This window comes from Aegilops tauschii, chromosome 1 (genome assembly GCF_002575655.3).
Source record: "Aegilops tauschii subsp. strangulata cultivar AL8/78 chromosome 1, Aet v6.0, whole genome shotgun sequence".
Lineage (NCBI taxonomy): Eukaryota > Viridiplantae > Streptophyta > Magnoliopsida > Poales > Poaceae > Aegilops > Aegilops tauschii.
The window spans coordinates 229,626,177-229,639,635 of record NC_053035.3 but is presented as its reverse complement, the minus strand read 5'-3'; positions in this window follow the sequence as shown (position 1 = coordinate 229,639,635).

Genomic DNA, 13,459 nt, shown 5'->3' with positions numbered 1-13,459 from the left:
CATAGTTCTCGAACCCGTAGGGTACGCACGCTTAACGTTCGATGACGATTTGTATTATGAGTTATGTGTTTTGGTGACCGATGTTTGTTCAGAGTCCCGGATGAGATCATGGACATGACGAGGAGTCTTGAAATTGTCGAGAGGTAAAGATTGATATATTGGAAGGTTGTATTCGAACAGCTGAAGGGTTTCGAAGTGTATCGGGTACACACCAGAGTACCGGAGGGGTTACCGGAACCCCCCGGGGAAAGATATGGGCCATATGGGCCATAGGAGGGAGGCTAACCAGCCCACAAGGGGCTGGTGCGCCCCCCACAAGGGAGGGGGACAAATTGGATTAGGGAAGGGGGCGGTGCCCCCCTTTCGTTCTCCTACCCCCTCTCCTTTCCCCCTTTCCCCCTCCCGAAGAAGGAAAAAAGGGAGGGGGCCGAATCCTACGAGGACTGGAGTCCTAGTAGGACTCCCCTCTGCCTGGCGCGCCCCTTGGTGGCCGGCCTCCTCCTCTCCTCCTTTATATACGGGGGCAGGGGGCACCCCAAAGCACAACAATTATTTCTTAGCCGTGTGCGGTGCCCCCCTCCACAGTTTAACACCTCGGTCATGTCGTCATAGTGCTTAGGTGAAGCCCTGCGCCGGTAACTTCATCATTACCATCGCCACGCCGTCGTGCTGGCGGAACTCTCCCTCGTCCTCAACTGGATCACGAGCTAGAGGGACGTCATCGTGCTGAACGTGTGCTGAACACGGAGGTACCGTACGTACGGTACTTGGATCGGTTGGATCGTGAAGACGTTCGACTACATCAACCGCGTTACTAAACGCTTCCGCTTTCGGTCTACGAGGGTCCGTGGACACACTCTCCCGTCTTGTTGCTATGCATCTCCTAGATAGATCTTGCGTGATCGTAGGAATTTTTTTGAAATACTGCGTTCCCCAACAATTATAACTAACCATGCCGACAATAACTCTTAAAGATTATATTAACTCATATCAATGACATAATCAGCTAGCGAGCAATAATAAGGTATCTCAAATGGAAACACGTTATCAAAACAATCATGATATAATATGACAATAGTGGTATCTCACTAGCCATTTCCGAGACCGCAAAACATAAATGCAGAGCACCTCCAAAGTTCAAGCAGCGACTAAACATTGTAATTCATGGTAGAAAAGATCCAGTCATGATGCACCCAACATTAGCTACACACAATGTATAAGCATGACAGAAGTGCTCTCTGGTTCTGGCGCTTATTTTAGAAGGTGATGACACGACATGAAAGTAAATAGAAAGTCCCTTCGTAGAGGGAAGTAGTGATTTGCAGAGGCGCCAGAGCTCAAGTTTTCAAACAGAGGTAAATGATATTTTGAGACATGCACCCTTCTCATTTACTTCACGACTATCAGTTATCAATATCTTCCATGCTAAGCACGCTAGTGGCGGTTCCCAAACGATAAAAGTAAAGGTTTACTCCCCCTCCACCAACAATCACACTGCACGGCTTGTCCAAAACAATGGGTGCCGTCCATACCAACAACAGTCCCGGGGGAGTTTTGTTTAATTATTTGCATTTTGAGTTCGGGACTGAATCCATATTACCGCCTGAGGGAGTCCTGGATTAGGGGGTCCTCGGACTGCCGGACTATATACTTTGGCCGGACTGTTGGACTATGAAGATACAAGATTGAAGACTTCGTCCCGTGTCCGGATGGGACTCTCCTTTGCGTGGAAGGCAAGCTTGGCAATTCGGGTATGTATATCTCCTCCCTTGTAACCGACTCTGTGTAACCCTAGCCCCCTCCGGTGTCTATATAAACCGGAGGGTTTAGTCCGTAGGACGAAGAACAATCATAATCATAGGCTAGCTTCTAGGGTTTAGCCTCTACGATCTCGTGGTAGATCAACTCTTGTAATACTCATATCATCAAGATCAATCAAGCAGGAAGTAGGGTATTACCTCCATCGAGAGGGCCCGAACCTGGGTAAACATTGTGTCCCCCGCCTCCTGTTACCATCCGCCTTGTACGCACAGTTCGGGACCCCCTACCCAAGATCCGTCGGTTTTGACACCGACATTGGTGCTTTCATTGAGAGTTCAACTGTGCCGTCACCATAAGGCTTGATGGCTCCTTCGATCATCGGTAACGATGCGATCCAGGGTGAGATTTTTCTCCCCGGACAGATCTTCGTAGTTGGCGGCTTCGTACTGCGGGCCAACTCCCTTGGCCATCTGGAGCAGATCGAAAGCTACGCCCCTGGCCATCAGGTCAGGTTTGGAAGCTTGAACTATACTGCCGACATCCGCGGAGACTTGATCTTCGACGGATTCGAGCCGATGTCAGGTGCGCCGCACAGTCACGACGAGCACGACTTAGCTCTGCCGTCGGACAGTGTTCGGGAGATCACACCTGCGGCTACTCCGGCTCTCAATCCGGAGCAGATCGTGCCGTCCGAGGAAGGGTGGATAGACCCCGCCACGGAGGCCGCACACTCAGCGGCGATAGAGCCGAATGCTGACTTCACCCCCTATGAGACCTGTGCTGCCGGACACCTGGATTCGTCCCCGGCCACGGGCTCCGAACCGCCTGCGTCCATGCCTGTCGAATCTGATTGGGCACCGATCATGGAGTTTTCCGCCGCGGATATCTTTCAGCACTCGCCACTAGGCGACGTGCTAAATTCTTTAAGGTCTCTCTCCTTGTCTGGAGACCCTTGGCCGAACTATGTCCGGCTTGAGTGGGAAGCAGACGACGAAGAAATTCTTTCCCCACCCACCACCCACTTAATAGCCACTGTCGACGACTTAACCGACATGCTCGATTTCGGCTCCGAAGACATCGACGGTATGGACGACGATGCAGGAGACGAATAGGAACCACCGCCCACAGGGCGCTGGACTGCCAACTCATCGTATGATATATACATGGTGGACACCCCAAAAGAAGGCGATGGCGATAAGGCAACAGAGGATAATCCCTCCAAGAAGCAATCCAAGCACCGGCGTCAGCGGCGCCGCTCTAAGTCCCGCCATAGCAGAAGCAGCGATACCGGCACAAGAGACAATAACGCTTCGGATAGTGCCGAAGACGATGACAATCCCTTCCAGCCAGGCCTCGAGCGGGAGGATGGGCAAGCTAGCCCTCAAGAACAGGCAGCAGACGGAGAATCAGAGGATGACAATTACATGCCTCTCTCCGAAGATGAGGTGAGCCTCGGCGATAAAGAATTTATCGTGCCCAAGGATCCCGTCGAGCAGGAGCACTTCAAGCGCCGGCTTATAGCCACAGCAAATAGCCTGAAGAAAAAGCAACAACAGCTTCGAGCTGACCAAGACCTGCTAGCGGATAGATGGACCGAGGTCCTGTCGACCGAGGAATAGAACTCGAACGCCCAACCAAGAGTTACCCAAAGCGCAGGTTGCTACCCCAACTCGAGGAGGAAGCATTAAAACCTACATTACCAGCGTACGATGCGGCTGATCGGCCATCTTGTGCCCGAGACAGAGTGGCATATCAGCCCGAAGTTCAGCCCGCACCCCGCCGCCATTCAAACAAAAACACCAAGGCCCGGGGCAACACGCGGGACCTGCAAGACGTATTGGAAAACAAAGCAGGACATACAAGATCGATCTATGGATCACGGGGGCGCGCCCCAACGCGTGACGATGATTGTCACGCCGGATACACTAAAAGCAAATCCGTCCGGGCCGAATACAGCAGACAAGACTCGTATGAACTGCGTCGTGACATAGCCCGGCACATAGGCGCCGCACACCCCCTATGCTTCACGGATGAAGTGATGGATCACGAATTCCCAGAAGGATTTAAACGCGTGAACATTGAGTCATATGATGGTACTACAGACCCCGAGGTATGGATCGAGGATTTCCTCCTCCACATCCACATGGCCCGCGGTGACGATCTACATGCCATCAAGTACCTCCCACTAAAACTCAAAGGACCAGCTCGGCATTGGCTGAATAGCCTGCCAGCAAACTCCATTGGCAGTTGGGAGAATTTGGAAGATGCATTCCTTGACAACTTCCAGGGCACTTATGTGCGACCACCGGACGCTGATGACTTGAGCCACATAACCCAACAGCCAGGGGAATCGGCCAGGAAATTCTAGACTCGGTTCCTAACTAAAAAGAACCAAATTGTTGACTGTCCGGATGCCGAGGCCTTAGCAGCATTTAAGCATAACATCCGTGACGAGTGGCTCGCCCGACACCTCGGCCAAGAGAAGTCGAAGTCCATGGCAGCCCTCACGACACTCATGACCCGCTTTTGCACGGGCGAAGACAGTTGGCTGGCTCGCAGCAATAACACATCGAGAAATCCTGGCAATTCAGATGCCAAAGACAGCAACGGCAGACCACGTCGCAACAGACACAAGCGCCGCAACAACGGCGAAAACGCCGAAGACACGGCAGTCAATGCTGGATTCAGTGGCTCTAAATCCGGTCAGCGGAAAAAGCCATTCAAAAGAAGCAATCCGGGCCCATCCAGTTTGGACCGCATACTCGATCGCTCGTGTCAAATTCACGGCACCCCCGATAAGCCAGCCAATCACACCAACAGAGAATGCTGGGTGTTCAAGCAGGCCGACAAGTTGAACGCCGAAAACAAGGAAAAGGGGCTGCATAGCAACGACGAGGAGGAGCCCCGGCCGCCGAACGCAGGAGGACAAAAGAAATTTCCTCCCCAAGTGAAAACGGTGAACATGATATACGCAACCCATATTCCCAAGAGGGAACGAAGCGCGCACTAAGGGACATCTATGCAATGGAGCCAGTCGCCCCAAAGTTCAACCCATGGTCTTCTTGTTCGATCACTTTCGATCGCAGGGACCACCCCACTAGTATCCGTCATGGCGGTTTGGCCGCATTAGTTCTTGATCCCATCATTGACGAATTTCACCTCACTCGAGTCCTTATGGACGGTGGCAGCAGCCTGAACCTGCTTTATCAGGATACAGTGCACAAAATGGGTATAGACCCATCGAGGATCAAACCCACCAAAACCACCTTTAAAGGTGTCATCCCAGGTGTAGAGGCTTGTTGCACGGGTTCAATCACACTGGAAGTGGTCTTCGGATCACCGGACAACTTCCGAAGCGAGGAGTTAATCTTTGATATCGTCCCCTTTCGCAGCGGCTATCACGCACTGCTCAGACGAACCGCATTTGCCAGATTCAATGCGGTACCGCATTATGCATACCTCAAACACAAAATGCCAGGACCACGCGGGGTTATAACAGTTAATGGAAACATAGAACGCTCGCTCCGCACGGAGGAGCACACTGCGGCCCTCGCAGCAGAAGCGCAAAGCAGCCTTATTAGGCAAACCGCCAATTCGGCGAAAAAGACCCCTGACACCTTCAAGCAAGTCCGGGGTACCCCACAGGAGGATCGCCAGGCACGTTTTGAGCTCGCCTAGCAATTCGGCCTCCGTCATAGTCCCAGTCAAGCGGCGAATTTTGTGCCATGCGTACATAACTACGCACTCAAGATACCATGGGCATAGGCGGAGGCACGGCTATGGCACGGCCCACAATGCGGCTCAACCGCCCCCGGGCACGTATACCTTTACCATTTTTCTCTTTCAGGACCTTACTCTCTGGAAGACCTCTCCGGCAGTCTGATTGTTGACTCATTGCGGGAAGGGAATACCAAGGAAGCAAGACGCTCTGACGTACAAGGGAATCCCCAGGTGGTCTCTGATAACGATCGAATACCTGTTTTACATACCCATACGTAGCTTGCCCTTGGATAGGACATGTCAAATAGTCCTATTTTTTTGCTTATTGCACTACTTGTATCCGTACGCTTTGACGTATTATTTAAATAACAATGCATAGCATTAGCCTATTATTGCATAATATTTTCTTTCCCTTGTCTGCTTATTTACGACAAATTGCACCCGTACATTCTCGTACGACCAGTGCGCCAGGGGCTTCAGTGTACCCCATAACATGGCGTGAAAAGTCCGAACACTTTAGACAGTGCGGCACCCCGAACTTATAGCATTATATGCATCAGCTCCGAATCATGTCTTGGGTCAATAGTTGGGTTTGCCCGGCTCCCATGTTTTGGTACCTTACGTTCCGCTATATCGGCTGAGGTAGCACTGGGAGAACTACTGTGATTGTGTCCCGGTTCTTCCGGACGAGCACCTCGGTAGAGAAAGCTGAAAACTGACTGTCATGATGCGGCGAGAGCTGGTCGCTGTTCAAGAGGTCTCAAGTCCTTAAAGACTTCTTCCACTTCGGGCGAGGAGTCGGCCTTGTCCGACTTAGGCGTATATAGCGCCCCAAATTCGGCCTTCCGAATACTAGGGGCTTCGCCAAAATTTAAAATTGTAGACTTCTATGGCTAAGTGAGAGTGATACAGCTTTATAGTCCGATTGCCTGGTTCGTTGTGCTGAACACCTCCTTCGAAGGACCCAAAATTGGGATAAAGAGTGATCAGGTTTATCCCGAACACCTCAGTACTAGTTACATGGGGGCAGAAGCCGACGACTGGCCAACTCTCAGATTTTATAAACGGCCGCACAGAAGGTAATATTTTAAATTAACAAAGCGTTACATAGCGCACATGAACTCGTTTCATATTACAGGATCACATGAGTACATTCATTCAAATACTACATCCTTAGCACATTCCTCCGCCACAAGGCGAGCACTCCTCAGGACACTGTCATAATACTTTTTGGGGTGGCGATGCTCCTTGCCCTCCGGCGGCCCCTCCTTCACCAGCTTTTCGGCATCCAGCTTCGCCCAGTGCACTTTCGCCCGGGCAAAAGCCCTGCGCGCACCCTCGATGCAGACGGACCGCTTTATGACTTCAAGCCTTGGGCAGGCATTCACAAGTCGCCTTACCAGGCCGAAATAGCTGCCAGGCAGGGGCTTGCCAGGCCACATCCGGACTATAAGGCCCCTCATGGCAAGTTCGGCCGCCTTGTGAAGCTCGACCAGTTGCTTCAACTGGTCGCTCAAGGGCATCGGATGTTCAGTCCCAGTATACTGAGACCAGAACAACTTCTCCGTCGAGCTCCCCTCCTCATCCCGGTAGAACTCCGCGGCATCCGACACACTGCGGGGTAGATCTGCGAACGCTCCTGGAGAGCTCCGAATTCGGTAAGTAAAAGGAAAGTTTCCTTCACATGCTTGCTTTGCATAATGAATGCCTTACCCGCCACTATCTTCTTATCCGCCTCAATTTCCTGGAGGGCCTTTTGGGCTTCGGCCTTGGCATGTTGTGCGTTTTCGAGGGCCTTCGCAAGCTCGGAACCTTGCGTCTTCGAGTTACGCTCCAAGGACTCGTGTTTCTTGATGAGAGCCTGGAGCTCTTGCTGCACCTCGCCGACTCGGGACTCTTGCTTCTCTCGCTTGATGCGCTCCTTTGCCGCTTTGTCTTCGGCCTCGGACAGTGCCTTCTTCAGGGCCGCCACTTCGGTCATGGCCCCTAGCAAAATTCATGACGATCTTATTATTCAAAAACCACATTTTTCTTTATCAATATACAGACGGGGTATCACTTACCTTTGTTCTCTTCGAGCTGCCTCTTGGTAAGGGCGAGCTCTTCCTTGGACCGCTCAAGGTCCCGCTTCAGTGCGGCGATCTCCGCAGTACGAGCAGCAGTGGCCAACAGTGAAGCCTGCTTATTCACATAGACACATTCTGATTAGACTCATGCGATTATTATTTGATCCTCTATTCGGCCTTTCTTCGCGAGCGCCAAATAGAGCATCAGGGGCTACTGTCTATGCCGTAACATTTTCTTATAATTCGATTACTTACCTCAAAGCCTGTTAGGAGGCTGGCACAGGCTTTAGTCAGTCCGCTCTTGGCGGACTGAACCTTCTTAACCACCGCACTCATAACAACGCGGTGCTCTTCGTCAATGGAAGCGCCGCGAAGCACTTCCAGCAAGTTGTCCGATGCCTCTGGATGGACAGAGGCCATCGGCACAGACGGCTTGCCCCCTTTAGCGAGGGGTTGCGTGACAAAATCTGGAACCACTAGAGGTTCCGGCGCAATATTCGGCTGGGGGCTAGACTTGCTGCCCCCAGCGTTAGGGCCCAGGGGAGTCTTGCCCCTCGTGCGCCCAGCGCCTGGAATGTTGCCTTGAGGCGCCTCCGGAACTGTCCCCCCCGGTTCAGCGCCCTTTGAGACAACACCTCGGCATCGTCCGTAGGGCGGGGGGAGGAGGCGGTCGGGAGTGAATCGCTGTTCATATCCGACGGGCCCAAAGAATCATCCGAAGAAGATACGTCGATATGGGCTCGAGATGGACTGCATAATCGTGTTCGGCGTGATAAGAAGCAATAAAATAAAACATACCAAGATCTATTATGGTATCCAGATACTCACGACTTCGCCAGGGGCTTGTCCCTGGGTAACCACTCCTCGTCGCTGAAAGCGGCCGTCGTGGAGCAGTCCGAAAGGAGGGTCCTCCCCTTCTTGGACCCTTCGGCCTCCCCTGATGGGGCGGCCTTCCTTTTCCTGTCCCCCCCCCCGGCTGGGGGGGGAGAACTTTCCTCTTCTTCCTCCTCGTTTTTGTGGGAGGAGTGCGCCTCGGTGTTTTCGGACGATGAGTTCGATACAACCTTGCGCCGGAGACCTTTCCTGGTCCCCGTGGCCTTCTTCTTGGCCTTCTTCTCCGGCGCCTCATAAGGCGTTGGAACCAGCATCTCCGTTAGGAGAGCATCTGCTGGATCTTCGGGCAGGGGGGCTGGACAGTCGATCTGCTCCGCTGTCGCAACCCAGTCCTGTTAACATGGCATGGAGGCTCAGACCCCTCGCACTATTATGCTGGGCAAAGAAACATTTTGTGAGATATAAAAGACTTACCGGATTGGCAGGGCGCTTTGCGCTGAGTCCGCGATCCTCGGTAAGAGGAGGAGGTACCTCGGCGCCCTTGAACAGCACCTTCCAGACGTCTTTGTGCGTCGTGTCGAAGAGCTCTCGCAGCGTCTGGTGCTTAGCCGAGTCGAACTCCCATAAATTGAATGCCCGTCTTTGACACGGGAGGATACATCGGAAGAGCATGACTTGGACCACGTTGACAAGCTTGATTTTCTTGCTTATCATGTTTTTAACGCAGGTCTGGAGTCCGGTCAGCTCCACCGATGAGCCCCAAGATAGGCCCTTCTCTTTCCAGGAGGTGAGCCGCATGGGGATACCGGATCGAAATTCGGGGGCCGCCACCCAGTTGGTGTCGCGCGGCTCGGTGATGTAGAACCACCCCGATTGCCACCCCTTCACGGTCTCCACGTAGGAGCCTTCGAGCCAGGTGACGTTGGGCATTTTGCCCACCATGGCGCCTCCGCACTCCGCCTGCTGACCGACTACCACCTTTGGCTTCACGTTGAAGGTCTTCAGCCATAGGCCGAAGTGGGGCTTGATGCGAAGGAAGGCCTCACACACGACGATAAACACCGAGATGTTGAGGATGAAGTTGGGGGCCAGGTCATGGAAGTCCAGCCCATAGTAAAACATGAGCCTGCGGACAAACGGGTGGAGGGGAAATCCCAGTCCACGGACGAAGTGGGTAAGAAATACCACCCTCTCATGGGGTTCTGGAGTAGGGACGATCTGCCCCGCATCTGGTAGCCGGTGCGCGATATCTGCGGCTAGGTATCCGGCTCCCCGGAGCTTCGTAATGTCCTCCTCCGTAACGGAGGAGACCATCCACTTGCCTCCCGCTCCGGACATGCTTGGAGTGGTTTTGAGGAGAAAATGCGAACTGGGCGCTGGAGCTCGAGTGCGCAAGAATGGACGAGCAAGGAAGAAGAAGGCGTGGGTGAAAAAGCTGAATCCTTGTCCCTTTATAAGGGCGGAAGAAACTATGCGCCTCCCCACCTGCCTGGTAAACTCGCTTATTCCCCAAGCGCCGTAATTGATGGCGCGGTTGGATTACCCACACCCATATTGATGAGAATCCCGTGATAAGGGGACACGATCTCTGCTTCGACAAGACGTGCCAAGAAAACCCCCTCGCAATATGTGCAGTAGCTGGTTGAGAAAAATGGTTTGAATAATGACCGGGCCGTGGCGTGATGTCACACTATGAAACTTGTCAGCAGATTAGATTTGTGGAATATTATACTCTCTACGGTGGTATGTGGAATTTATTTTGCAGAGCCGGACACTATCCTTGTGTTCAAAATCTTCTATGGAGTATTCGGAGGAGGAACCCGCCTTGCAATGCCGAAGACAATCTGCGCGCGGACTCATCGTCATTGAAGCCTGGTTCAGGGGCTACTGAGGGAGTCCTAGATTAGGGGGTCCTCGGTCTGCCAGACTATATACTTTGGTCGGACTGTTGGACTATGAAGATACAAGATTGAAGACTTCGTCCCGTGTCCGGATGGGACTCTCCTTTGCGTGGAAGGCAAGCTTGGCAATTCGGATATGTAGATCTCCTCCCTTGTAACCGACTCTGTGTAACCCTAGCCCCCTCCGGTGTCTATATAAATCACAGGGTTTAGTCCGTAGGATGAAGAACAATCATAATCATAGGCTAGCTTCTAGGGTTTAGCCTCTTGATCTCGTGGTAGATCAACTCTTGTAATACTCATATCATCAAGATCAATCAAGCAGGAAGTAGGGTATTACCTCCATCGAGAGGGCCCGAACCTGGGTAAACATTGTGTCCCCCGCCTCCTGTTACCATCTGCCTTGTACGCACAGTTCGGGACCCCCTACCCGAGATCCGCCGGTTTTGACACCGACACCGCCGTTTTCTCGTGTGATGGCGAGTGAATAAACACTCGACTTGATAATAACCCGCTTAGCATGGAAGATACCGACCACCTCCTGTCGTTCCATGAACGATCCAGGCACACAAAAAGGATATTTATTAGAAGTTTTTAGAGGTGGCACATGCAAATTTACTTAGGACGGCAGGGTAATACCACATATAGGTAGGTATGGTGGACTCATCTGTAATAACTTTGGGTTCAAGGTTTTTGATGTACAAGCAGAATTCCCACTTAGTACCGGCGAAGGCTAGCAATTAGGTTGAGAAGTGGCCAACTAGAGAGCAACAACGGTCATGAACATGCATTATGCATAAGTAACATTGGACACTAGCATGAGTAGGATATGAACACCATGAACATAAATATCAGAGGCTATGTTGTTTTTGATTCAACTACATGCATGAACATGTGCCAAGTCAAGCCACTCGAACATTCAGAGGAGGATACCATATCATCATACTACATCACAATCATTTTAACGCAATGTTGATATCCAAGATAAATCATTATCCACTCCTAGCTACTTATGCATGGCATGAGAAACTATAATCTCTAATTGTCATTGCAAACATGTTTAATCATAATGGGCTGAATCATGGATACTAGGTTAAACATATTTAGACAAACAGAACAAGTCGAGTTCATACCCGTTTCTCTCTGCCACGACCAGTTCATCGAATGTCGTCATTATTGGCTTTCACTTGCATGACCGAACGATATGAAAATAATAATAGTGCAAGAGTGTCGTTGACTAAGCTGGAACCTGCAAACATTTTATTCAACAAGAGAAGACAAGGTAAAATGGGCTCTTTATTAGATCAACAATTATTCATATGAGAGCCACTCAACATTTTCATCGTGGTCTTCTCCTTGATACGACTCGAAATAAAAAGAAAAGAAATTCAGAGAAACACACTGAAATATTTTTGGAGTTTTTGGTTTTCTTGAACAAGCATATAAAAGGGGAAAGCAAAAACGAGAAAAACTATTTACACGGGAAAGCTTCCAACAAGCAAAAGAAGAGCAAGGAAATCTTTTTGGGTTTTCTTTTAAGTATTACAACTAAGCATGCATAGAAAGTAAACTAACTACAACTATTTTTTTTGGTTTTTCTAAGGTTTTTCAAACACACAAGAAGAAAGCAAGAAAATAAAATTGAACATGGATAATACAATGAAAAAGTGTGAGCACCGACAAATGGAACAAGTGGACATGAATGTAATGTCGGTGAGAAACACGTACTCCCCCAAGCTTAGGCTTTTGTTCTAACTTGGTAAGCAGTCAGTAGCCTGGATAGTAGTCGGGGTGCTAAGGAGCGGGCATCCACTCATCTCACTGCTGAGGCTCCTCCTCTGCTGCAGCCTGGTCATTCCGGTAGGCGATGATGTCCGCATGCATAATCCTATATCCGCCCCTGGCAACAGGATCAAACAAAGTAGGAGCAGGCAATGGAATAATATCACGAGTTTCAATGCTAAAAACCAGGTTATAAGGAATAGCAATGTTAGGGTAATCTTGTGCAATAAAATGGTGGTGTTCCATGGCTGCGTGGTCTAGATAAAGTTTGGTCAGAGGGTAATCATGAAGGCATATCTCAACCTCAAGGTGAGCCACCAAACGAGTAGCGAAAATCCCACCATGTATTTTACCCTTGGACTTATTAATGTGGAGGCGACAAGCCACAATATCTCCCAAGCTATGAGTGTTGTCGCCCTCTAGTGCACGACGTAAAACAGCAAGGTCTGGTGAACTGAGTGCACCCACTTTCTCTCTAGCAAGCAAGCATTTTGCAATGAAAAGAGCAAAGTAATGAACAGCAGGAAAATGCAAGCTAGCGTCAGTGATAGCTGACACCCCTCTCTCATCTCCCACTGTCAAGGTACGATAAAAGGCCTCAAACTCTGCCGGCCTAGGCTCAACTAAACTCCCGTCAGAAGGGATCAAACATATGTTACAAAATTCAGTAAGTGGTATCTGACGGGTTTCAGCATATAAATTAAACTGCAGATCAGGAGGATTATTCCTAGGAAGGAAAGTAAAACTTTGAACAAAGATGTTTGTGAGGAGATGATACTGTTCACATTCAAATGCGATGAAGTCGGTGAGGCCGGCATTAGCAGCATATTGTGTGAACTCCTGAAGGATTCCGGCCTCTTCCATGAACTGGGTGTGCGGCCATTCGCACGACCGTACTTCCGCCAACCACCGAGGATGGAGATCACTGTCAGACGACTCCCAAATAACGCCCTTGGAGTTCTTCTTAGAAGCAAACTTCCTAAAGATATTCATCCTTTTCCTATGAACAAAAATTCTGAAATTTTTAGTCCACAAAATTTTCTCAACAGAACTTCACAAAATTGATAGCAACTACTCATAGGGATACATAGAGGCCATAGCAAGCATTAAAACTACTTAGAACTCTAAGAATTCAACATGCAAGCTCATCTACAACAGCACCAAGAGTAGCTAATTATACAAAATATAAACCACAAAAACAAAAATTAATTGGATAAATGGTGGAGCCACATACCAAGCAACAATCCCCCAAAACAGTTTCAAAAAATGGAGCTTCAAGCAAAGAGATCAAAATCCGCGGGTTTGAGAGCAAGAACACGGGAGAGAGAGCAATGGAGATTTTTTTTCTGGAGGTAAGTGATGATGTGGTGTGAAGGGATAAGTGAGGGGGCCCAC